The sequence below is a fragment of the Rattus norvegicus genome, chromosome 5 (assembly GCF_021556685.1).
Source record: "Rattus norvegicus strain SHRSP/BbbUtx chromosome 5, alternate assembly SHRSP_T2T, whole genome shotgun sequence".
Classification (NCBI taxonomy): Eukaryota; Metazoa; Chordata; class Mammalia; order Rodentia; family Muridae; genus Rattus; species Rattus norvegicus.
In genome coordinates this window covers 16,203,928-16,228,138 of record NC_141538.1, presented here as the reverse complement: position 1 = coordinate 16,228,138, position 24,211 = coordinate 16,203,928, and the positions used below count along the sequence as shown (strand labels likewise).

General features: G+C 39.3%; 1 pseudogene; it reads left to right on the top strand.

Moving 5' to 3' along the window:
• Nucleotides 1-24,211, top strand: part of Kif1c-ps1 (kinesin family member 1C, pseudogene 1) — a 50,166-nt pseudogene that overhangs the window by 1,118 nt on the left and 24,837 nt on the right.

The following is a 24,211-nucleotide window of genomic DNA, read 5'->3' as shown; positions in this document are numbered from 1 at the left end:
GTCTTCTCTTGAGTAAACCAGAGTGCTCAACTTTTCTACTATATGAGCTCTATTGAGAGCAAGTATGAAACCTCTTGAACCCCAAGATATTCGGGAATCTCTGTAAGTCTGCGAATACTCCATCCTGGACCCATAGGTACAAGACCTGTTTAAATTGGCTGTGACTTCCTATGCAGACATAGTTGACCTCATGGACTGTGGAAATACAGCAAAAATTGTGGCTGCCACCAACATTAATGAGACCAGCAGCTGTACCCATGCCATCTTTACTGTCATCTTTATCCAGTGCTTCCATGACCAGCTTACTGGCCTGGATTCAGAAAAGGACAGTAAGATCAGCTTGGTGCACCTTGCCAGGAGCGAGCGGGCTGACTCCTCAGGAGTTGAGGGATGTATCTAAAGAAAGGTGCAAATATCAGTAAGTCCCTGATTATTCTTGGGAAGGTGATCTCAGCCCTGGCAGACTTGCACTCACAGAAGCAAAAGTTAGATTTCATCCCTTATAGAGACTCTGCTTACCTGGCTGCTCAAGAAGAAGTTGGGTGAGAACTCAGGCATAGCAATGATTGCAGCCCTGAGGTCTGCTGACATCAATTATGAGGAGACACTCAGCACTCTGAAGTAATCAGACCACACCAAGCAGATGTGATGCACTGCTGTCATCAGTGAGGACCCCAATGCCTGGCTGATCTGGGAGCCACGGAAGGAGGTTCCTAGTTGCAGGAACTGTTGATGGCTCAGGGACTTTCAGCTCTCTAGGAAGTCTAAAGATGGAAGAAGGGAGTCCTGGAGGTGTTCTGCCCACTGCATCATCTCCCCCTGACCCAACTTCACTCATCTCCTCCACATAATGGAAAGCTGGAGTCCTCATTGTCACCCAGAACTAAATCCCAGATTAGGCCTGAGGAAGCCATGGAGAGATTTCAGGAAACAGAAAAGATTTTAGCTAAGCTGAATGAGACTTGGGAGGAGAAGTGTCATGGGACGGAAGCTCTGAGAATGAAGAGAGAAGCATTGCTGACTGAGATGGGTATGGCTATCTGGAGGATAGCAGTACTGTGGGTATCTTCTCTCCAAAAGAGACTACCCACCTGGTAAATCTGAATGAAGACGCCATGATGTCTGAATGTCTTCCCAACCATATCAAAGATGGTATCACCAGAGTTGACCAGGTAGATATGGCCGTCAAGCTGACTGGCCAGTTCATCCAGGAGCAGCACTGTCTCTTCCACAGCATCCCTCAGCCTGATGGAGAAGTGATGGTCACATTGGAGCCTTGTAAAGGAGCTAAGAAATATGTCAATGGGAAGCTTGTAACAGAACCACTGGTGTTGAAGTCAGGAAACAGGATTGTAATGGGCAAAAAACATGTTTTCCGATTCAATAAACCAGAGCAAGCATGACTGGGATGAGAACATGGGGTTCTCTCACCCCCAGGACCTCCCTCTGTGCTTGTGGACTGGAACTATGCTCAGAAAGAGCTGCTGGAACAGCAAGGCATAGACATCAAGCTGGAGATGGAGAAGAGGCTATAGGACTGAGAAAATCAGTACTGGAGAGAAAAGGAAGAGGTTGATCTTCTGTTGGAGCAGCAGTGGCTGGTGAGGGACAAGTGGGGAATACAACAGAGCCCAGAGGTGGGCAAGTGGGCAGACTAACAGTGAAGCTGGCATCATCACAACCTAGCTTTGTGATGACCTTGGTGTCTTGGGTGGCATCTAGAAGGAAAAGTTAGGGGCAAAAGGGAAACTAAAAGAAACTATTGCCATGTATAGGAAACTAGCACTGTGCCCAGTTGATGATGCTCCCTAGACTGCAGTGGTCCTGGCCCCTTGAGATCACTTCCAAGTACCATCGTTCATGTAAGACTATTCCTTAAATGGACTTTCAAGTCTTTGACCTCATCATGAGGGTAATACACAGTCATTCGCTGCATAATGACAGTACTGTCAATGACAAACCATGTATACAGGGGTAGTCCCATGAGATGATAGCAACTAATAATGTGTAGCTACCTTGACTTATTTAAATGCAGTCTGTAAGGCTCACTCAATGATAAAATTATTTTGGGACACACACACACACACACACACACACACACACACACACAAAGTGGCCTAAAGCAACCACAAGTAGCTAGGAATTTCATATCTAGACAATAGAGTAGTGGAGACTGAGAGAGCTACCTTGGGAGCAAGGTTTTTGACTTGGCAGCAGGATGGCTGTAGGAATCAGGGCAAGATGGATGCTTGGGGATGGCCATGGGGATGAGCAAGACCGTAAAAACTGTCTCATAGCCAGGTTTAGCATGGGTTTCTTTTTAAAGACATGCAATAGATGGCGTCCAACATGGGGCTGGGAACCATGACCCTGAGATTAAGAGTCTCATGCTCTACCAACTGAGCGAAAGTGAGGCAAAGTGCCTCCACAGCTTATGAGATGATACACAAAGTATAATGTCAAATTTTTTATATCAACTATACATCCTATGGGTGAAAGTTTTAGGATAACTCTAAGTTGCTTGTTAAAATAGGCCTTTGCAGATGAAATAAATGAAAATTTTCACATCCCTAATGGCTTGCAATTTCCTTTTCATATTACTTTTTTTAAACCTGTATTTATGACCATATCTCTACCAGGATCAATAATTGTGAGTAATTAATCTATCTTGCTTTTCACTTATGAATGACACATTTTCTAGGAAAGGACAGTAAAGTCCAAACATTATGAAAAAATATTTCCTATCTTTTAAAGTGTAGTCCTTGCTTTTAAGAAGTCATTTTGGTCTTTGGATGGCATTTATTATCTCAAAAGAAAAAAATAGCTGTGTGCCTGCTCACCTTATGACCATGTAGGAATTAACCACACAGATCAATTGTATTGGTGAATGAACTAACCACACAGATTCTCTCAATTCTGCCTCTCACAACACGAACACAGGGGAAATGACTTCTGAAGGACATCTTCAGGATCAGAACTCCAGGGAGAGTTATGAATGTATATTTGGTGTAAACTGAAAAGAGTTGTCCCATATGTCTCCTGACAAGTTCCTCTCAGCTGCTGGTTCTGTCAGAGAGGCAAGATTTCAAATTGGATCTACTCTGGTGAATGGAGACATGACCCTCTATCAGAGCAGGAAGGACAGGTTATGACAATGAGACCCATGCTATGCAATGAGAAAATATCTGAATCCATGAAGTAATTAAACCAGGAGCTCTCTTTCTTCTCCTGTACCATTTCTTAAAAATTTATTCTTCTCTCACATATTTTTTTTTCTTTCTTTTTTTTTTTTTCCGGAGCTGGGGACCGAACCCAGGGCCTTGCGCTTCCTAAGCAAGCGCTCTACCACTGAGCTAAATCCCCAACCCCTCTCTCACATAATTTTATCCTGACTACATTTTCTCTCCTTTGTCTCCTCCCTACCCTTCCTTCTTACCTCCTCTTTCCTCTAGTTCCACTCTTGCTCTTTTTCCCTTCAGAAGAGGGCAGGTGTAGAGGGCCACAATACGTTCGCCACCACTAGATGGCGCTGTCTTCCACTGCGCCCCACGTGGTAGGGCAGGATAGACTCCGCCATTACAAGATGGCGCCAACCTTCGCCGCGCCAGCCGGCCCCCCTTTCAGGTAGTTAACTGTGCGCATGTGCAAGAGTGCCTTCGTGCCAGGTCTTTGCCCACTCCGGGGCGTGCCTTATGAGATCATGGGTAACAATCAATCAGGTGTGGGTGTGCTGCACGAGGGTTTTATAAGCGCCCCATGTTGGCGCGGCATGGCTTTTCCTCTTCTAAGATTAATAAAGTGGTCACAGTAAGGATTTCTAATGTCCGCGTGCTCCTTGCCGGCGAAAAGTCGCGCGCGGGACATTTGGTGCTGAAACCCGGGACACAGAAAGCTACATCATCACCAGTGCCAAGAGGAAGCCTCTGTTTCACGGAAGAAATCCAGAAGCTGTGGAATGCAGGTAAAAAGAACTCCGAGAGACAATGTTTAGCCCTGATCTGCTCCAGCTCAATCCCCTGCCGGACTCGGCACGTGCCGCTATGGTTGCTCTGGCAACCCTCGAGTTGTTTCTATTGACCTTTAAGTTTCTAGCTACTGCCAAACGGTGTCAGAGGTCGCGAGTTGTTTCTATTGACCTTTAAGTTTCTAGCTACCGCCAAACGGTGTCAGAGGTCGCGTGGGAACTGCCCAGCTGTAACAGCAAAGCGGAGAGTGTTGGGGGAAGGGCGAAAATCGTCAGAAACAGAGGATAGTGAAAAGTTACAACGAACTGATCGATCTCAAGCACCAGACCCTTCCAATTTGGAAGTGAAAGATTGGGGAATAAACGCCCCGGGTGAGAAGGGAGGAGGTAAAAGGAACACAGTATTTTGGGAAAAAAACTTTGTCTTAGTGCTTATGAAAGGTGTAATTAAGCTCCCGCGCTGGCTCTGGGGACGCCGCGGCGTCCGGGCGCTGATGAGACAGCTTTACAGAGTCATACTGATCAGATTTGATAGAGACAGACCGCCTGAAAATTTATTCAGGAGAATCAAACAAAAGGACATCTCAGTGCCCGTGCACAGCCTGATAGAGTTAATGTAATTGGGTTGTGAGTAAAAATATTCAGGACTGTGTTTCACTTCCATACCATTGGCGAATGTCGATCGTACTGCTCAGATAATATCTCTCAGTATCTTACAGAATTGGGTTTCAACACGTTGGTGGACTAGTCCAGGAATTGAGACAATCCATCGCCCATATCAGCTCCACTCGAGTGGATAGTCGCCGTGAACACCATCTGGCTTTTTCCCCTCTTTGTCTATTGTTTGTCTCTGGTGCACCAGGATGTCCCCTTGTCTGTCAGTGTATGTCTGTGGTTTTTGTTTCTTGTTGTCTAAAAGTTTTATGTTTCATGTTCAAAAGAAAAAATGGTAAAACCTTTATCTGCCGGTCGTGCCCACCTTGACTTGGTTTTAACTCCTTTCAAAAAGAAACAAATGAATAATTGTGCGTCCAAATGTAAGAATTGACAGTCAAATTTTGTAACATAATAGATAGACCTGGGGTGCCTTGGAGACTAGATTGTTTGTTGGAGGTTGAGTATTGCTTTCCAAAGTTGTGGCTTGCCCTGAAGTTATCTGTATTCTAATGCTAATTTCCACTGCCTGGAGAACAGCTGCCTAGTCACGTACTCAGAACTCAGGTGACCTCGTGGCTGTGTTCTGGTGTTACAGAGAGAACTTAAAGATTGTGATTTAGGATCGCCAGTGTTACATTGACTAACTCAAACTTATTTTTAATTAAGGAAAAATCAAACAGGTAGAGATTGTTACAGGATTTATAAAGATTGATGAGGTTTTAGAACTCGTGAGAGCATTACAGCCAGTTTCCTTACTCCAACTGCCATTTCAAGACAGATTTAGAGGATTGATTTCATACAATTTGTTTTCGTCATAACAATTGTGAGTTTTCATTTCGTGAGCTTGCTTATAGTTTTAGAGAGCCCATAAAGTGATATCATTAAGAATGGCTAACAGCCTCATATTAGGTAATTTTGTTGCTTCTTCAGTGTAAGAAGTTAGAACTTAAATCTTTCAATGTATATGGAAATTTTTATTACAAACCTTTGCCCTCAAAATGAGCTTTAATATTTGGGGAGTAGCTGTTACACTACTCTGGATAAGAATATTTGAAGCTAATTTTAAGCTTCTAAAGATATGTTAATTGGCTAAGTACCTCACCTTACCAGAGGACTTAGGTCTTTGTTATGCACATTGGAGATAAAGCTTCAGCTGTGTTAGTACAGAGTTGTGGACTAGAGTCATGGAAGTATTTTAAATAGAAACCTGGTAAAACATATCTTATTCCAAACAACAGTTAATTGGTTACTACTAAATACTGATATTTGGCCTATTACATATACAAATTTTTCAGACAAAATTGATAATTTTACTCTTTACATGCTTTTGTACTTCCTGTATATTTGTGCGTACAACCCATAGGAAATGCGCTTACTGTATTTATAGGTGGTTCATCTAATGAAAAGGCTACATATATGATTAGATCACTTGTTTATTCTCTTGAGTTTCTATTGCTTCAACACAGATTATTTAATTCCATGCTTTAGCCGCTGTTTTTAAAATGTTAAAAAATCAAGCTTTCTATTCATATACTGATAGCCAATGTGTGGCTTGTGGTTTACAATTGATTTCAATTACTTAATGCTTTATTAGAGGCAAGTTTTCTACATGAAATCAGTGAGTGATTTCAGTGTAAATGTCTGACAACTCACTGTCCCTTCAGTGCTCTGGCTCAGACAACTAAACATAACCGTAGACCCAGCTCTTTAAAAATGGTAATAGAGTTGATAACACACCCTCACGAAAAGAGGAAGACTCCATTTGTTTACTTTCAACTCCCAGCCTCACCCTGCCAGCTCAGAGATTTCTAGTAAGACTAAATCTGGACAATATTTACAAGATTTGACATTTCTAATTAATGCTTATGTTTAGGTAAATAAAGATTGTGAGGTGCTAGAAAAATGGATTAGTGGTTAAGAGCACTAAATACTGTTCCTTTATAGGACATTTAAGAACTCAAACTGGATTGCCTGGGCTCCTTAACAAGGGAGGTCAAGATTCCAGACAGATTATAGGCCTTACATAAGAACAATTAGTGAAAAAAATCTCATTCTTTATATATTCAATACAATTATGCTAGAGACAATAATTTGGTATACAAGTCAATTTATAAATACAAGTGCTCAGTGTCCTCAACTTAATCCTCGAGGACTTACCTTAATAAATAATATCTTTACTATATCTTAATAAATAAAAAGGGGGAGTTATCCCTGTATGCTAAATAATGTTCCTTTTATTTCAATTTTAAAAATTTGGATGCCAAAGTTTATGGCACCCTACAACTAGGCATACTTCTGCCTAGGTGAAATAGAGAGATCCACTTATTGACATGTTCCTGTCCAGATATTTTATATGGGGAAGAGGGAATGTTTGTGTTTTTTCTACAGGATGCTACAGGAGTGTGCCAGCTGCCTGGGTGGTTGCTGAGACTTGCTGATCCTGGTTATTCAGCTCTCCTGGTTCGGGTCCCTGGAGTCATTCCTCTGCCCTGAGAGGAAGATAGAAGATTCCCCTTCATCCTTTGTCACCACAGAGATTTTGCCGTTGCTACAGTCAGTGTTACCGCTGCGTGTGTTCCCGTCCCACTGTGGCCTACAATCAGACTCTGTACACTGCTGCTTCCTGGAGAAGAGTGGACTCCAGCTGTTACCCCTGTCCCTTCATTTCCCTGGTGACTCTTGCTGCCTTAACTGGTAACTGGTGTTGTCATTTTACAGACTGTAGCTTCACAGAAAGCTACCTGTGTAAAGCTACAGTGACTGGAGAACTCTTTCCTGGTTATACAGATCTCAGAAATGGTTCCATTGTCTGCTGGTTGTTCCAGAGAAGAATGACTGATCCTGAACTGTCCTAGAAAAGACCTTGACACTTTCGCTGCTACTGTAGCAGCCATTACTGCTGCAGACATTGTGTCTGCAGTGTCTGGAGTTATCCTCCCCCAATCTATTGTTAGACAAGTACAGTGGGTGAACTTTCTAGAGTAGTTACTAACAATTGGGAATTCTAAATTTTATTATAAGAACAGCTTGACTACGGTCCTTGGTGGTAACAGCTGAGGAGGACCATATGAGGTGCCCACTACTTATCGGGAGTGGCTCTGTTTGATGCAGCCCTATGCTGTGGATCAGTATTCATACCATGGTTGGTTTACAAACTCAGATCTCAACAGTAACGTGACAAGGCCGTTATCACTCAAGCACTTGTGGCCATTGTACAAAGGGCCTCACCTTGAATTTGGTTATCTTGTTCAGGATTTACTCTGTATCTGAGTTCCCTGCTCCTGCACCCAATGGATCTGTGGGTCCATTGCACTGGGAGGAGAGGGATACTCTCTGTATCTGAGTTCTCTGCTCCTGCACCCCATGGATCTGTGGATCCATTACACTGAGATTGAGAGAGACTCAGTGTTCCTTTGATCAGCCCTTACACATCCCTGAGGTTTCCTCATTACACGCGATAGGGTGATCATTTCTGCTATAAAATTATATAAATTATAAGGGTGAGATGTAGAGGGCCACAATACGTTCGCCACCACTAGATGGCACTGGCTTCCACTGCGCCCCACGTGGTAGGGCAGGATAGACTCCGCCATTACAAGATGGCGCCAACTTTTGCCGCGCCAGCCGGCCCCCCTTTCAGGTAGTTAACTGTGCGCATGTGCAAGAGTGCCTTCGTGCCAGGTCTTTGCCCACTCCGGGGCGTGCCTTATGAGATCATGGGTAACAACCAATCAGGTGTGGGTGTACTGCACGAGGGTTTTATAAGCACCCCATGTTGGCGCGGCGTGGCTTTTCCTCTTCTAAGATTAATAAAGTGGTCACAGTAAGGATTTCTAATGTCCGCGTGCTCCTTGCCAGCGAAAAGTCGCGCGTGGGACAGGCAGGCATCCCAGGGATATCAACATAGCATATCATGTTGCGATAAACCTAGGCAACTCCCTTATATTAAAGCTTAATGAGGAAACTTAGTAGAAAAAGGGGTCTCAAATGCAAGCAGAAGAATCATAGACGGCCCCTTCTTCCATTGTTAGAAGTCATACAAGTAGACAACAAAAACTTACATGCACAGGGACTAGGTTAGGCCCATGCAGTCTCCCTGATTGTCAGTTCAAGCTCTGTGAGCTTTTTTTAGCTGAGTTTTGTTCATTTTTGGGGGGTTTTCTTGTGATATCCTTGACCTCTTCAGCTCCTACAATTCTTCCTTCCTCTCTTCTGAAGGACTCCCCAAGCTCTGCCTAATAGTTGGCTGTGATTCTCTGCATATGCTCCCATCAGCTGCCGGATGACTGTCCCTGTACTTCGATACATCAATCATAGTCTCATATTCTCCAAAACCTCCTCAGTATGCCTTTGGAGCAGTCAGGCCACATATGTTTTACACAGCAGAACATAAAAGTTAGCAGCATTTGATTGTACTCTCCTATGCCATGCTTCTCAGATGCTGATGAAACTCTTTTCTTATCCAAGCTTTTAGTTAAATTTTTGTAGAGATCAAGAATGTTTTTAGGAAACTGTTATAAAATCAGGTACATTTTAGCTCATGAGAAAAAAATACTCTTTGAAGTTAGCACAGTTGCAGTGTTTTAAGGAGGAAGCTGGAGCCTTGGTACTGTTAAGGAGCTAGTCTAAGCCACCTGTGATCTGTTCAAAAATAAAAGAGACAATTTTAGTAAGACGTAGTGCAGTCAATGTAGCTCCATTAAAATGGAAACAAACAATGAGGTTGAGCGACACCCCAAGTCAGTCTTTGGGGTCCTGGCATGAAACTTGGATTCAAATAAAGGTCATGAGGTATACATCATAAAATAACTCTGGTCAAGCTATGGTCCCACCAAATACTTATCAGTCATTGCTCTAGTCTGTCTACAAAGAGGTATAAAATGTGGCCAGTATTTTTCTCTAATCTTGTCTCTTTCCAGGAGACAAACATCTTTTTGTCTGTCAGCAAGGTTTCAGTTTTTCCTATCTCCAAGCATAACATTCCTGGAAATTTTAAAAATTCTTTGGGATCCATCAATTTAAATTTCTGGTAACTAGTAGCAGGGACACAGTGACTCTTTATAATATCTTCTTTCCTGTTAGAGAAAATACATGCATACACTGAGGCTTGTTTTATGAGTAGTTAAATTAGCCTTTAGATGTTTCTGTTTTGTGGTAAGAAAAACATAAATATTCTGAGGCAAAATTCTTTCTAAGAAGAACATTCTCTTTCCACTTAAATTTTTATCTACTCATATTTTTTTGTAATTTGCAAGCTTGTCCTATTTTGCAACATGAAAATTTGTAATACTGTAGACAAACAAAAATTAAATCAAAATGATAAAGGACATAATACCCAGAAAAGTTCATATTTAAACAAGTGACTGTACTAGGTCATTTTTTTTTGTGAGTCAACCATTTTAATATTCCAAAACATCTAACTAAAAAAGTGAGTGATGCTGTAATAAAGGTACAATAAACATTACTGAACAAAAGTTAATCAATTAGCTTGCCCTGAATATTTACTTTGTGAAATCTGCTTCTTCTCTTCGCAGTTGTTACATGTACTTAGTTCTCTGTGTGTGTGTGTGTGTGTGTGTGTGTGTGTGTGTGTGTGTGTGTGTGTGTGTGTGTGTGTTTGGGGCGTGGGTGGGGGAGTAACCTGTTGAGCAATATAAATAGAACAGGCATTATAATGCCTCCTCATTATTTCATTGAATTATCTAAAGACATTGAGCATCTGTTATCTTGTTTGGGGGATTGACTGAACTATGAAAGAGATGGCTCAGTAAGAATGGGGACATTCCATAACCATTAGGGTGTGTGAGAGCAAGGTTAAATAACTAAGCAGTAAACTTGGTCTAGTGGGTTAAATACTCATGGCCCAGGGAGTTGCATTATTAGAAGGTGTGGCCTTGTTGGAGGAAGTGTGTCCTTGTTGGAGGAAGTGTGTCACTGTTGGGGTGGGCTTTGAGACCATTTTCCTAGCTGCCTGGAAGTCAGTCTTCTGTTTGACTTCAGAACAAAGATGTAGAATTCTCAGCTCCTTCAGTGCCATACCTGCCTGGCTTCCCACCTTTACTGGTAGACTGAGAATCTCAGATCCTATAAGCCAGGCTCAATTAAATGTTGTTCTTTGTAAGACTTGCCTTGTTCATCCTGTCTCATCACAGCAGTAGAAGCCCTAAGACAGTAGCTGATTTTATGTCATTTAATTCCGGCTCTAGTTGTTGACACCAGACCATTTGAAATGTATTAGTTCTGTATCACAAAGGATAGTAAATACAAGGGCATTTTTGATATGTGAAATTAAGAAAAATAAGGCAAACCTCACAGTGTGTTTCAAAAAGTTATTGCCTCATTTGTGACTAGAGGGAGGAGAAGTTATTAGGGCAACAGCATATTTCTCAAGGCAGTTATTACAGAAATTAAGTACCCTGAAAACTACTTATGAAAAATTCTTATTGTGGATACTGTACTGGGAAAGGGAAGATAGAATTTGTAGATGTCACGATCGACAAGATGAAGTAGAACAGACTGAATTTTATATCCTATAGTAAAATCAAAAGCAAGGTATGTTCATAATACCAAGTGTCAGATAATTTCAACGAATAAAATTCATAATAGTAAGTTATTAATAAAAATAATATGCTCTAATAAGGCTGTGTCTATAAAATCAAGTCATTTGCCACATAATTCATATCCTATACCACATTATGCTCAAATTAAGAACCATGATTAACACTATTAAATATCTGTATACGAAATGTATAAATTGCTTTTCTTTAATCACTCTGAGTCCTATATTTGAAAATTTCTTTTCCTTTTTAAATCTTTTTAAAAATCTGTTTGTTTAAAACAGGGTATTTCTTTGTAGCTCAGAAAGGCCTAGAATTCACCGTGTAGCCAACGGTGGGATATGACCATACGAAAACACTTTTTTTTGGAATAAAGTTATAAAAATTAAAGTTATATAGCATCATATGGTTTTATTTATGTATACTATTATTCAAAAATTATATATAGTTTGGTTTAAATAGGTTTTCATTGCAGACATCTATTTATAAAAATATTATTAGAAAGAAAAAATATTTAAGCGACAAAATTCTAGTTTCAATGAATTTCTAAGTTTTTAAAGTTTTTCTGAAAGAAATGTGAATACTGATTATAACTAGACATCCAGTTTACAGGAAAGCTAGTTAGCTTGAATTTTATTCTCCATTCTCCTTTTTTCTAAGGTGAATTATGTGTGTGACCTTGAGATGTTTATGACCTTGACTTAGTGAAAACCAAGCAAGTAAACAACAACAACAACAACAACAACAACAAAACCCACTCATATTGACCAAAGAAAAGAAAAGATGTGCCCAAGAGTGTTCTCTTGTTTGAAATTATTTGTCCGTTTCAGTTTATATGTTAAACTCCTGCCCGGCCACCCACATTTCCCTTCAGGCCGCAAAACAATCCTCAATCTTTCTAAGGACACTGTTGTAACTGACTTCCTACCAACACAGGCTATGACCTTATAAGTACATCTGAATAACTGTGGGAAAAGTTATCTTACTGACTACCTTTGCTGACAACTATCTCTGATGTAGGTTAGATGTTTCGGGGCAGGCATCATGCTCCAGGAATACTGTCCTTTGCCACTGTGGTGACTTCTTATTTATGCCCTATTCCAGAATTAAGCAAACACATGAAATAAAGAAATGAGTAGGTTCAATATTCCTTTATAAATTTTATTTTAAATATTATTTTAAATATTATTTGTTGTCAAATATTGAAATGTTATCAAATTCAGTATCTTTCCTGTATAGCATTTCAAAGTTAAGAATGAGAGTAAATTACATAGCGTTTGGCACTTTTTAAATGAATGTTATATAATGGGTTATGTAATGAAATAAAAACTACAAATTCTCCTGTTTTAAAAATCAAAAACAGTAGCAGTAAAAATAACATAAAATGTTCAGGGCAAAGTTAACGTACAGTTCACAAATAATTGTGATGTGAAAATGCAGTGCTCTCATTGGACAGTCTTGATCATATCCCTTCAAGAGTGCTAGTAACTAAAAAGGTAGGTAACAAGAAGGGCTCAATGGGGGTGGTGTATGAATATCCCTGGAAAGGGCTCATACAATAGATTTCCCAGGTGGACTGGAGGGAGGGGGGATGAGAACAAGAGGGGTTAGGTATAGAGAGTGGAGGGTGATAGTATTGGGAGTGACAACTGAAATTGGGGGCCATTTAAAGGATGATGTGAAAACTCCTTGCTATCTATGGAGAAGATACTAACAAAGACTCCTACACTTCAGTATTTTTAATGTTTAAGTATCTGGTGCTTCTGGTTTTGATATTTTTTGAACACTGTGCACTGCATTTAGAAATTCTTTTAATGCTCTGTATCATTGACAATGTGTAGCCATTGATCTCATCTGAAATCCTGCTAAATTATTTTTTGTATTCCTTTGCCTTCCAGATCTTGTCATTAATTAACATATTTTACTGCAGATATTTTGTTCTTTCTTTATAAACACTATTTGTAAACAGTAAGATTGTAAGAGCCAGAGGTGATGGACAGCTCCAAGGAAGCAGTGTCTTTCAGACATCACAAGAGCTCACAGACTCTGTGGCAGCATGCACAGAACATGCTCAAGTTCAACACTGCTTCTGAAAAGTCCTTCCTGTGAAGGCTGCACTGGGAAAGGAAAGTTAAGATGCATGACTGCAATTACCTGGAGAATTACTTGAAAAATAAACCCTGTGGAATTAGATTCACTTTTTTGTATCTCTAAAGTTTTCCTAAACCACAATGTATATGACTGGGTTTTAATTTTGGCTTAATAAAAACCTCTCTCAGTATCTGAACTGAAAACCATTTGTTTATTTGGATAAGCTTATTAACTTATTATAAATTTAACTTTTGGGAAATCAATGGAAGATGTTCACAGGGTAATGTAGAGTGAGTTAGGGAGGGCAAATCTTCCTTGCACCATTCAGGCAGTGTGCACTGGTGAAACCAGAGCATATTCATCATCTTGCAGCCCAGCACCTCAAGTTACTGGATTTAAGTAGAAGGAGAGAGAGAAAGAGGGAGAGGAAGATGTAGAAAAGGGGACATGGAGATAGAGATGGGAAGAAAACAGAGAGAGAAATATGTGAGTGGGAGAGAAGTGGACAGAAAGGAGGCATGGCCTGAAATAAAGGTTAGAGAGAAGGAAAAAGGAGAGAAGGGACAAACACTGATATTCAATAAGCACAACACTTAAAATAAATGGATAGTATTTACTTTATAGCACATTTTCCTGTGTGGGGTATTGTAAGCACAATTGTCTCTTGACCTCTAGAACACAATTCAATGCTGAAGCAAGCAATTTACCACTGAGCTACATACATTTTCAGGCAGAAATTGATGATAATATAATGGAATGATAGCTGTCTTAGTGTTTTACTGCTGTGAACAGACACCATGACCAAAGTGATTCTTATAAGGACATTTAACTGGGGCTGGCTTACAGGTTCAAAGGTCCAGTCCAGTAATATCAAGGCAGGAGCATGGCAGCATCCAGGCAGGCATGGTGTAGGATGAGTTGACAATTCTGAATCTTCACCTGAAGGCTGCTAGAAGACTACTTCCAGGCAGCTAAGACGAGGATCTTTAGCCCACATACACAGTGACACACCTACTCCAACAAGACTATGCCCTAATGGTGCCAATCCCTGGGCCAAGAATATACAAACCATCACAATAGCCTTATAATCAACTGCTATGAGGATGTATCTGATACATACAGTCTTATAATCAAATGTTATACAATGAAGAATGCAAAGCTGAATCATACATGAAAGTCAATTAGTCACAGTCTCCATATTGAAAAACTAAACACTGAAAATTACTTGCATGCCCTAAGGTATACAGAACAAAAATTGAAGAAAATAGAATTTCATTTTTGATAACAATACTGAGTAAATGATAAATCAAAACAGTCATGCAAAAGTTTCCTTTATTTGCAAAGGTGATTTCTAAATCACCATTTAGAATAAAAGGAAGGTATTCTGTTTTGAAGGGCAAAACAACTATCTTTAAGTTAAGGGAAAGGCATGATACTTCATACTCAGTCCTCTTTTCCACAAACTAACTTTGCAAAAATTTTGAAAAATAGAAATAGTACAAATACTACAAAGCTGATTGCTTTATCTCTAGAAACCATGATCATGCATAAGATAACGCATGTAATAGACAAAATGCTTCTGGTGAATATAAAAGAGTTCAATAATGTGTAAAAGATAAGTGCCTAAGGCCACTGGAAAATTCATTAAGTAGAAGCGGACTTTAAAAGAGTGTTTTACATTTGCAGTGAAAACTGATGTATACAAAATTTCCACTTATTGTTTTAAGCTACAATGGATTGCCAGGAGGAACAATTAGCTTTAGGAAGTATAGAACTATATCATTACAGGATAGAAATAAAAATGATGGTTCACTGTAGTTCTTCTGAAATTGGTATATAGATTCAACGAGTTCTAACAAAGCCCACAGGACTTTGTGCTAAGGGAGCGAGTGATGAACTGAGCGTGGAAAAGCGTAGGAATTGGCATTCCTAGACAATTTAAGGTGGAGCACTTCAGACAGTTTGGTGATGAAGAAAACATCACACAGGGAAATGAAGTAAGATAGAAAATCCAGAAGTGAACATGTTTGTAGATAAAAATAATTTATATCTGTCAAAATTCTTAGAACTTGACTTTGAACCATAATAAAATCTAGTAAATATATACAGATTTCTATGCCTTAGTCAAGTAATCTAGCATATATCAGCACAAGAAATGTACTCATGCCTTTTCTCTCTAAAGATGTCATTTCCTGTAGTGGGGGCATTGGTGGTCATTCTTTTACCATTTCTTCTTTGCAATATCTCTGCGAACAAGAAACTGTCATCTTTGGAAGCTCACTTTTTCTTTGTCTGTATCCATCTATGTCCCTCTAAATTTTCCTAAACATGCTCTCTCTGAGATCTACACTGCCTCCTATTGGGCATTGAATGATGGCTACTCCAGCTGCTTAGGAAATATCCAGATATTGTTTGTCCAGTAGAGTGGATATCTATGAGTTGAGCTTCTGGGGCCATATCAGATGGATTCTGTTCTACATGGACATATATAAACATAAAATGATGCTGCTCCAGATACGTACATGTGACTGTTTCTTGTGCCCTACTAAGATGAAGGCTTTTAACATAGGTGATCCAAATGTTCCAACTATCTCTTGCAAGAAAAATACTCCTGGGAATTGGGAGCTATTCTTGCTGACAAAAGAAAATCAGGAATTTTCTTAATCTCTTGAGTGTCTGTGGATTTAGTTCTCTTCAGTGTTGAGAAGCAGCTGAGTGGTAACTCTGGAGGAATCTTGGAATAAATTTGGACAATCTGCAACAAGATGGAAGAGAAACAACAAAAAAATCTTCAGTCAATGTGAAGTCTGCTCTCAGTTGCCAACCTTACTTCATTTGAAATTAACTGAAACCTAAAAATGACTGGGCATAGGTCTGAAGGCTTTGGGATTAGATAAATCTTTTTAAGTGGAGAAATCCATTTCTAATCTGGATATTTAAGGTGGGAAGGCACAATGTAAATCTTTTGAGGTGGAAATACCAGTCTCTAATATGGGTCAAAAACTCTGCTGGAAGTCTTTGCAAAGGACAAACTTTTTTCTTTTGAAGAAAGCCACTCTCTTTTGCCTGCTTGTTCTTGGCCCCTCTAGCAATTCATTTCTTCACTGGCATTAGAATCTAATTCTTCAGAATTTTAACATATACTGAAGACCAGAGACATCTAGGTTCCTGGATTGAAAAACAACTGTGTTCTTGGACCTTCTGTTCATAAGCGCCCATTGTTAGATTAGCTGTACAGTGTACAATAATGAAACACTTAAGAAATCCCGAATCCCTGAGTTCTGATTGGTAAAAATAATACGTGTAACTTGGCTTAGATGTTTGTGGTCTTTATTCTCATAAACTCTGTTTCAGCCCTTACCAGTATAAATCCAGAAGAAACTGGCTGCCAGAAGAAACAAAGATCCCCAGTACTTGTCTGGCACCCCTGATCAACCAGGGACTTGGTTTGTGTGATGGGACTAATAAAAAGTTTTGCTGTTTCCTGAGCCCAGTGGTGTTTTGTCTCCTCTTCCTAATGGTGCACAATAGACACAGTGTTATTCTGTTACTCTAGAGAACCCTGACTAATACAGACTTGGGTTCCAGGAAAGGCTCGCTCTTTCTTTCTTTCTTTCTTTCTTTCTTTCTTTCTTTCTTTCTTTCTTTCTTTCTTTCTTCCCTCCTTCCTTTCTTCCTTCCTACCTACCTTCCTTCCTTCCTTTCTTTCTTTCTTTCTTTCTTTCTTTCTTTCTTTTTTTCTTTTTTTTTTAGAGCAACTGAAGTAAAAGGATGACTTTTATTAGTATCTGGACTAGGCTTTCAAATTTGCTGACACCTACAGTTAACAAAGTTCAAATTCCAACCTCAGAGGTTATTGGCAGTTAAAGTAAGAATGGTAATTGGTAAAGAATAGGGTTATTTATCTTTAAATGGTGATGCATAGGAGGAGCATATTGGAGCTGAGAACTTTGAAACCTTAGATTCTTAAGAGTTTTTCTCACCTGAGGAAATAGTTTCTCTACACTCAGCAGAATGTATGCTAAAATCCTCACCCCCTCTAATATTGCCTTTTTCATCGTTGTCTGAGAAATTAATCTTTCATGAGACTTACTCTGAAGGAAAATGCTAGGCAAGACAGTATGTCCCTTAGGGTGACAAATAGTTTTCTAAAGACCTAAAACAAGACTTAAGGCTAAGCAGGCACCTAGAAGGGAGGTACATATACATACACAGACATAGACACAGACACAGACACAGATACATACTCGTACACATATACATGTGTTGTATGTGCATGTGCGTGTGCATGTGTGTATGTGTTAAATTTAAGATTATAAATAAAATACGGTAGTAAATTAACAGAACCAGAATTAATAGAAGAAACACAAAACATCCCAACTTTAGTGTTAGCCATTGAAGAGTATCTCTGTTTCTAAGTGGGTACCAAATCATGCATAACAATTCTGACAGTGCACTTGCTGTATGCACTAGGCAAGCACAAACATGATCACCAAAGGTCTAATATATGAGAACCAGTAGTTAAGTGTATTGTGTGCTGATCATGACTCGCGTACAGTATTTTGGTATGTTTGTAGTTACATTTGAGCAAGATGAGGAATACCTAGTAATTTGGGGTAAATATATCTCAAAGAAAATGCCAATTGTTTTCACCATTTTCATTGTGTCAGATCTTAGGTTTGGAGATGCTGTTACTCCACTAGATGAATTAAATGCAATATGTTTAATTAGTCTGTAAGAAAGCAGCAGCCAAGTAGCAGAACTTAATCATTAAAGACCATGTAACTATAGTTGTCATAATTGGCAGCAGACAAAACAATATCTAAAATGTACTTTTGTGCTTGCTAATCAATCATGGTGTCTACAGTCATGAAATAGATGAAAATTCTACTGAGTTTATTTTATCTGAATAAGCTTAACATGCCCAAACAAATGAAAGACAGATTCATTCGATCATAAGAAAAGGAACTCTAGGCATACAAATAAATTTCCAGACTTGAGCAAGTTTGCAGACCAAGAATCCCTTGAATGAAATGACATCCAGGACTTTGATAATCTACTGAAAAGTTTTACTGTTAGCCTTTTTTCCAGTCCTTCCCTAGGTGGTCATTCAACCTTTTCCACAAATTACTGTATATGGGGATGAGAGGGAGAGGAAACAATCAAGCATTCCAGGGTATAATGGATTCAAGTTCTGAATTGACGCTGATTAGAAGATATCATGAGAAACACAGTGCCCCTCCAGTTAAAGTAGGTAGGAGCTTATTGTGAATTTAATGGAGATTTGGCTGATGTGTGACTCAGAAAATTACCATGTTGATTCCCTGACATGTGGAATGAGGGCCACTATAGTTTAAAAGGCTAAATGGAAGTCTTTAGAGTTACCTTTGCCAAGGAAAATAGTGAATCAAAAATCATTATCACATCCCTGGAGGAACTGCAGAAATTAGTGCCATCATCAAGATCTTGAAAGATACAAGTGTGGTGATTCACACCACATAACCCTTTAATTCTCCTATCTGGTCAGTGCAAAAGACGGATAGATTGTGGAGAATAACAGTTGACTTTTGAAAACTCAATCAAGTAGTGACTCCAATTGCACCTGCTGTATTAGAAATGATGTCCTCACTTGAGCAAATTAACTCATCTCATGGTACATGGTACACAGGTATTGATCTAGCACCAGCCCTTTATTTTCTCAGAGACTGTCCATCAGAAGTAATCTGATTTCAGTTGGTAAGGCCTGCAGTGTATTTGAGAGTTTTATTTCAAGGATGTATTGACTCTCCATCACTGTATTGTAACTTAGCTAGAAGTTATCATGATCATCTTTCTTTTCACAAAATATCATATTGGTGGTGTCTATTGATAATATTATGCCAATTGGATGATATGAATAGGAAAGTGGCAGCCACATTGAACTCATTGCTAAAATATCTGTACATCAGAAAATAGGAAATAAATCCTACAAAAATTTAAAGGTCATCTACCTCAGTTAATTCCTTGGAAGTCCAGTGGATATATTCATTCTAAGATGAAGGATGAATTATTGTACCTGACTCCTCCCACAACCAAAGTAGCATGGTGTTTAATGGACTTATTTGGATTCTGGGAAAAGCACATTCCTCATTCGGTTGTGTTATACCAGGCCATATTACAACTCATTTAGAAAGCTGCTTGCTTTGTGTGGGACCTGGAATGGTAGGTGGCTCTTAAACATATCCAGGCTCTTGTTCAGGCTGTGCTACAGCTTAGACCACATTATCCAGCAAAGCTGATAATGTTGAAAGTGTCATTGGCAGATAGGGATACTGTTTGGAGAGTTTGCCAGGTTCTTGTAGGTGAATCACAGAAAAGATCTTTGATGTTTAGGAGCAAGGCTCTAACATTATCTGCAGAAAACTATTCTCCCTTTGAAAGACAGATCTTGGCATGTGATTCAACCTTAATGGAAACTGAGAATTTGACAAGTGGGCCACCAAATTACCAACAGATCTGAGCAGTCCACCATAAATAGGGTGCTATTTGACCCAACAAGGCATAAAATAGGATGTACAGAACAGCAATGCATTATAAAATGAAAGTGGTATATGTATGATAGAATCTAAGCAGGCCTGAATTTATATGAAAAAGTTGCCCAAGTGTGTTAGATTCCTACTCCTGTTACAATTCTCTCTGCTGATAAGCATGAACCTATAGACTAAAGTAATATGCCCTATGAGCACTGACTAAGAAAGAGAAGACTAAGGCTTTATTTACCAATGGGTCTGCATATGATGCAGACAACACCCAAAAGTTGACAGCTGCAGCATTAAAATAAACCCTTTCTGACACAACCCTAAATGACACCAGCAAAAGTAAATCTTCACAGTGAACAAAACTTTATACAGTATACATGGTCATATATTTTGTTTGGAAGGAGAGCTGGCCATTTGTGTGATTGTTCACTTTCACTGAATGTAGCTGATAGATTGTCTGGACAGTCAAGGACTTGTAAAGAACATGATTGGAAAATTGGTAAGAAAGACATTTGGGTAAGAAATAAGGGGGTAGATCTCTCCAAATGTGTGAAGAATGTGAAGATATTGGTGTCTCATATAAATGCTCACCAAAGATCACTTTAGCAGACAAAGAGTAAATCAGGTAAATATAATTATCCCTTCTGTTGACAGCCTCTTTCTTCAGCCATTTCTGTCATTGCTCAGTGGGCCTATGAACAATGTGACCATGATGGCAGAGATAGGACTTATGCATATGTTTGATGACATGGAATGCTACTTGTTCAGTCTGGCATTGCTACAGCTGAAATTGCCAGATCTCCCAACACTGGGCCCCAGGTATGGCATCATTCCCCAGGGTGACAAATCAGTGGCTTGATGGCAGGTCAAATACATTAGACCATGTCTTTGGAAAGGGCAGAGTTTTGTCATTATTTGTGTAGATACTTATTTTGGTTATATATTCACCTTTCCTGCAAATAAGCCTTCTGCCAAAACCACTATAAATGACCATATAAAATACATTGTTCTATAGCATGGTGTTCTATACAGTATTTCTTGACAAAGAAATTCATTTTGCCCCCAGAGCCACCAGAGAAGTATAACAGTCAGTCCATGATCATGAAATGTATTAATGACACCATATTCCTTACCATCTTCAAAGAGCTGTCCTGATAGAACGGTGGAATTCCCCTCTTCTTTTATGGATATTTGATTAATGTACATTTCAAATGCTATTTTCTTTTTCTTTTTTTCCCTACTGAAACCCTCTATCCCATCCTCTCTCCTCCTGTTTCTATGAGGGTGTTCCCCACCACATATTTCTGCCTCCCGGCCCTGACATTCTCCAACACTGGGGCATCAAGCCTTGGCAGGACCAAGGGCTTCTCCTCTGATTGATGTCCAACAAGGCCATCTTCTGCTACATATGCAGCTGGAGCCATGAGTCTCTCCATGTGCACTCTTTGGTTGGTGGTTGAGTTCCTGGGAGCTCTGGAGGGTCTGGTTGGTTGACACTGTTGTTCTTCCTATGGGTTACAAACCCATTCAGCTCCTTCACTCTATTGATTGGCTGTGAGCATCTGCCTCTGTATTTGTCAGACTCTGGTAGAGCCTCTCAGGAAACAGATATATCAGGCCCCGTCTGTAAATACCTCTTGGCACCTAAAATAGTGTCTGGATATAATATCTGGATACGGGATGGATCCCCAGATGGGGCAGTCTCTGGATGACTTTTCTTTTAACCCCTACTCCACACTTTATCTTTGGATTTCCTCCCTTGAGTATTTTCTTTCCCCTTCTAAAATGGGCTGAAGCATCCATTCCTTGGTCTTCCTTCTTCTTGAGCTTCATGTGGATTGTGAGTTGTAAGGTGGGTATTCTGAGCTTTTGTGCTAATATCCACTTTTCAGTGAATGCATACCATGTCTGTTCTTTTGTGACTGGATTACCTCACTCAGCATGATATTTTCTAATTCCATCCATTTGCCTAAGAATTTCATGTAATCATTCTTTTTAATAGCTGAGTAGTACTCCATTTTGGAAATTTTCCGTATCTATTCCTCTGATGAAGGACATCTGGGTTCTTTCCAGCTTCTGGATATTATAAATAAGGCTGCTGTGAGCATAGTGGAGCACGTGTCTTTGTGTATGTTGGAGCATCAGATCAATTTCCCTAATGAATATTGATGCAAAAATACTCAATAACATTCTTGCAAATGAAATCCAAGAACACATCAAAAGAGTCATCCATATGACCAATTAGGCTTCATCCCAAGGATGTAAGCATGGTTCAATATTTGAAAATCCATCAACGTAACCCACTATATAAACAAACTCATAGAAAAAAAAGCACATGATCATCTCATTAGATGCTGAGAAAGCATGTGACAAAATTTAACACCCTTTCATGGTAAACATTTTGGAAAATATCAGAAACTCTACCTCAGTACCTTTACATAATAAGCACAATATACAGCAAACCAGTAGCCAACCTCAAAGTAAATGGAGAGAAACATAAAGCAATCCCACTAAAATCAGGGACTAGACAAGGCTTCCCACTCTCTCCCTACCTATTCAATACAGCACTTGAAATCCTAGCTAGAGCAATGAGACAACAAAAGGAGGTCAAAGGGATACAAATTGGAAAGGAAAAAGTCAAAATATCACTAATTACAGATACTATGATAGTATATTTATGTGAACGCAAAAATTCCACCAGAGAACACCTATACCTGACAAACTACTCTGGCAAATTGCCTAGATATAAAATTAACTCATACAAATCAGTAACCTTCCTCTACTCAAAGGATAAGCAGGCTGAGAAAGAAATTAGGGAAATGACAGCCTTCACAATAGTCACAAATATAAAATACCTTCATATGACTCTAACCAAGCAAATGAAAGATTTTTATGACAAGAACTTCAAGTCTCTAAAGAAAGAAATTGAAGATCTCAGAAAATGGAAGTATGTCCCGGGCTCATGGATTGGCAGGATTAAATTAGTAAAAATAACCATCTTGCTGAAAGCAATCTACTGATTCAAAGTAGTCCCCATCAAAATTCTAACTCAATTCTTCATAGAGTTAGAAAGAGTTATTTGCAAATTCAACAGAAAAATTCAAGAGAGCTAAAACTATTCTCAACAATTAAAGAACTTCTGGTGGAATCACTATCCCTGACCTCAAGCTGTAGTACAGATCAATAGTGCAAAATCTGCATGGTATTTTTACCCAGACAGGCAGGTAGATCAATGGAATAGAATGGCTTTTTGAAGACAGTATAACAATGTCAATTAGGCGGCAGTAACATGGAATTCTGGAGCTGAGTTGTCCAGATGATGGAATGTGTTGTTAATCAGCATCTAATATGAGGTATAGATGTACAGATACAGAAATAAATGGGTGGAAAAGGAATGGTTCCATTTACTTTTGTTATCCCTAGCAACCCACTAGAAACAATTTTCTTCCTGTTCCCATGGTATTAAATTCTGATAGCCTAGTTTTGGTTCAAGAAGGGGTCTGGGAGAACCACAATGGACATCCCATTGCACTGGAATCACAGATTTCCCTCTGGCCACTTGGGCTTCTAATATCCTTAACCTCACAAGCTAAGAGAGGAATAGAGTATTAAGAAGAGTGATAGACTCTAATTACCAAAGGGAAATTGGATGGCTTCTCCACAATGGAGGTAAGAAAGATTATGTGGTGTAGATTTCAAGAGATACCTTAGTTTATCTATTGTTGCTATCCTGTCCTGTGATTAATGTCAATGAGAAAGTATAGGAACCTATTCCATGCAGGGTGACAAAGGGAATAGACACTTCAGTGATAAGTATGGGTTACTCCTCCAGGAAATGAGCCAGGGATTGTAGAAATACTTTTGAAAGTGGAGAAAATACAGAATGAGTATATGAGTATAAGCTAAGCCACATGACTAGTTACTGAAACAATAATCATAATTAACAAGAATGTTTTTGTCATACTTTGTTAAGAATGTGTTTAAACAGATATTTGTGTTTTCTTTCCTAAATGCATCATGTGATTTAACATCAATTAAAAGAATACAAAGTTATTATATTTAAATTTGAGATATTTACATAAATACACATTGCCTAATTTTATAATGAATTTTTTATTATACAAGGGATAGTTATAATAATTAGGCATAGTTATGATCTGGTTATCATCTCATTTGGAAAGTAAGCATGACACAGGAGGTATGACTATGTGTCAAGTTGACAAGGGTTGGAATTGTGAGGGCAACTTACAGACCAGGCTGGACTGGCTACAAGAATGGTGTCTAAGGTGAAAAGTAGCATCAAGAACAGGATATACAGTTAAACTAGATAATAAGCTCCCTCTTAGTCTTGTCAGGTGAGAAACAGAGGGAATCACCACATATGTCCAGACATGGCGAAGGCACTTCAGAGCCCAGCACTGAAT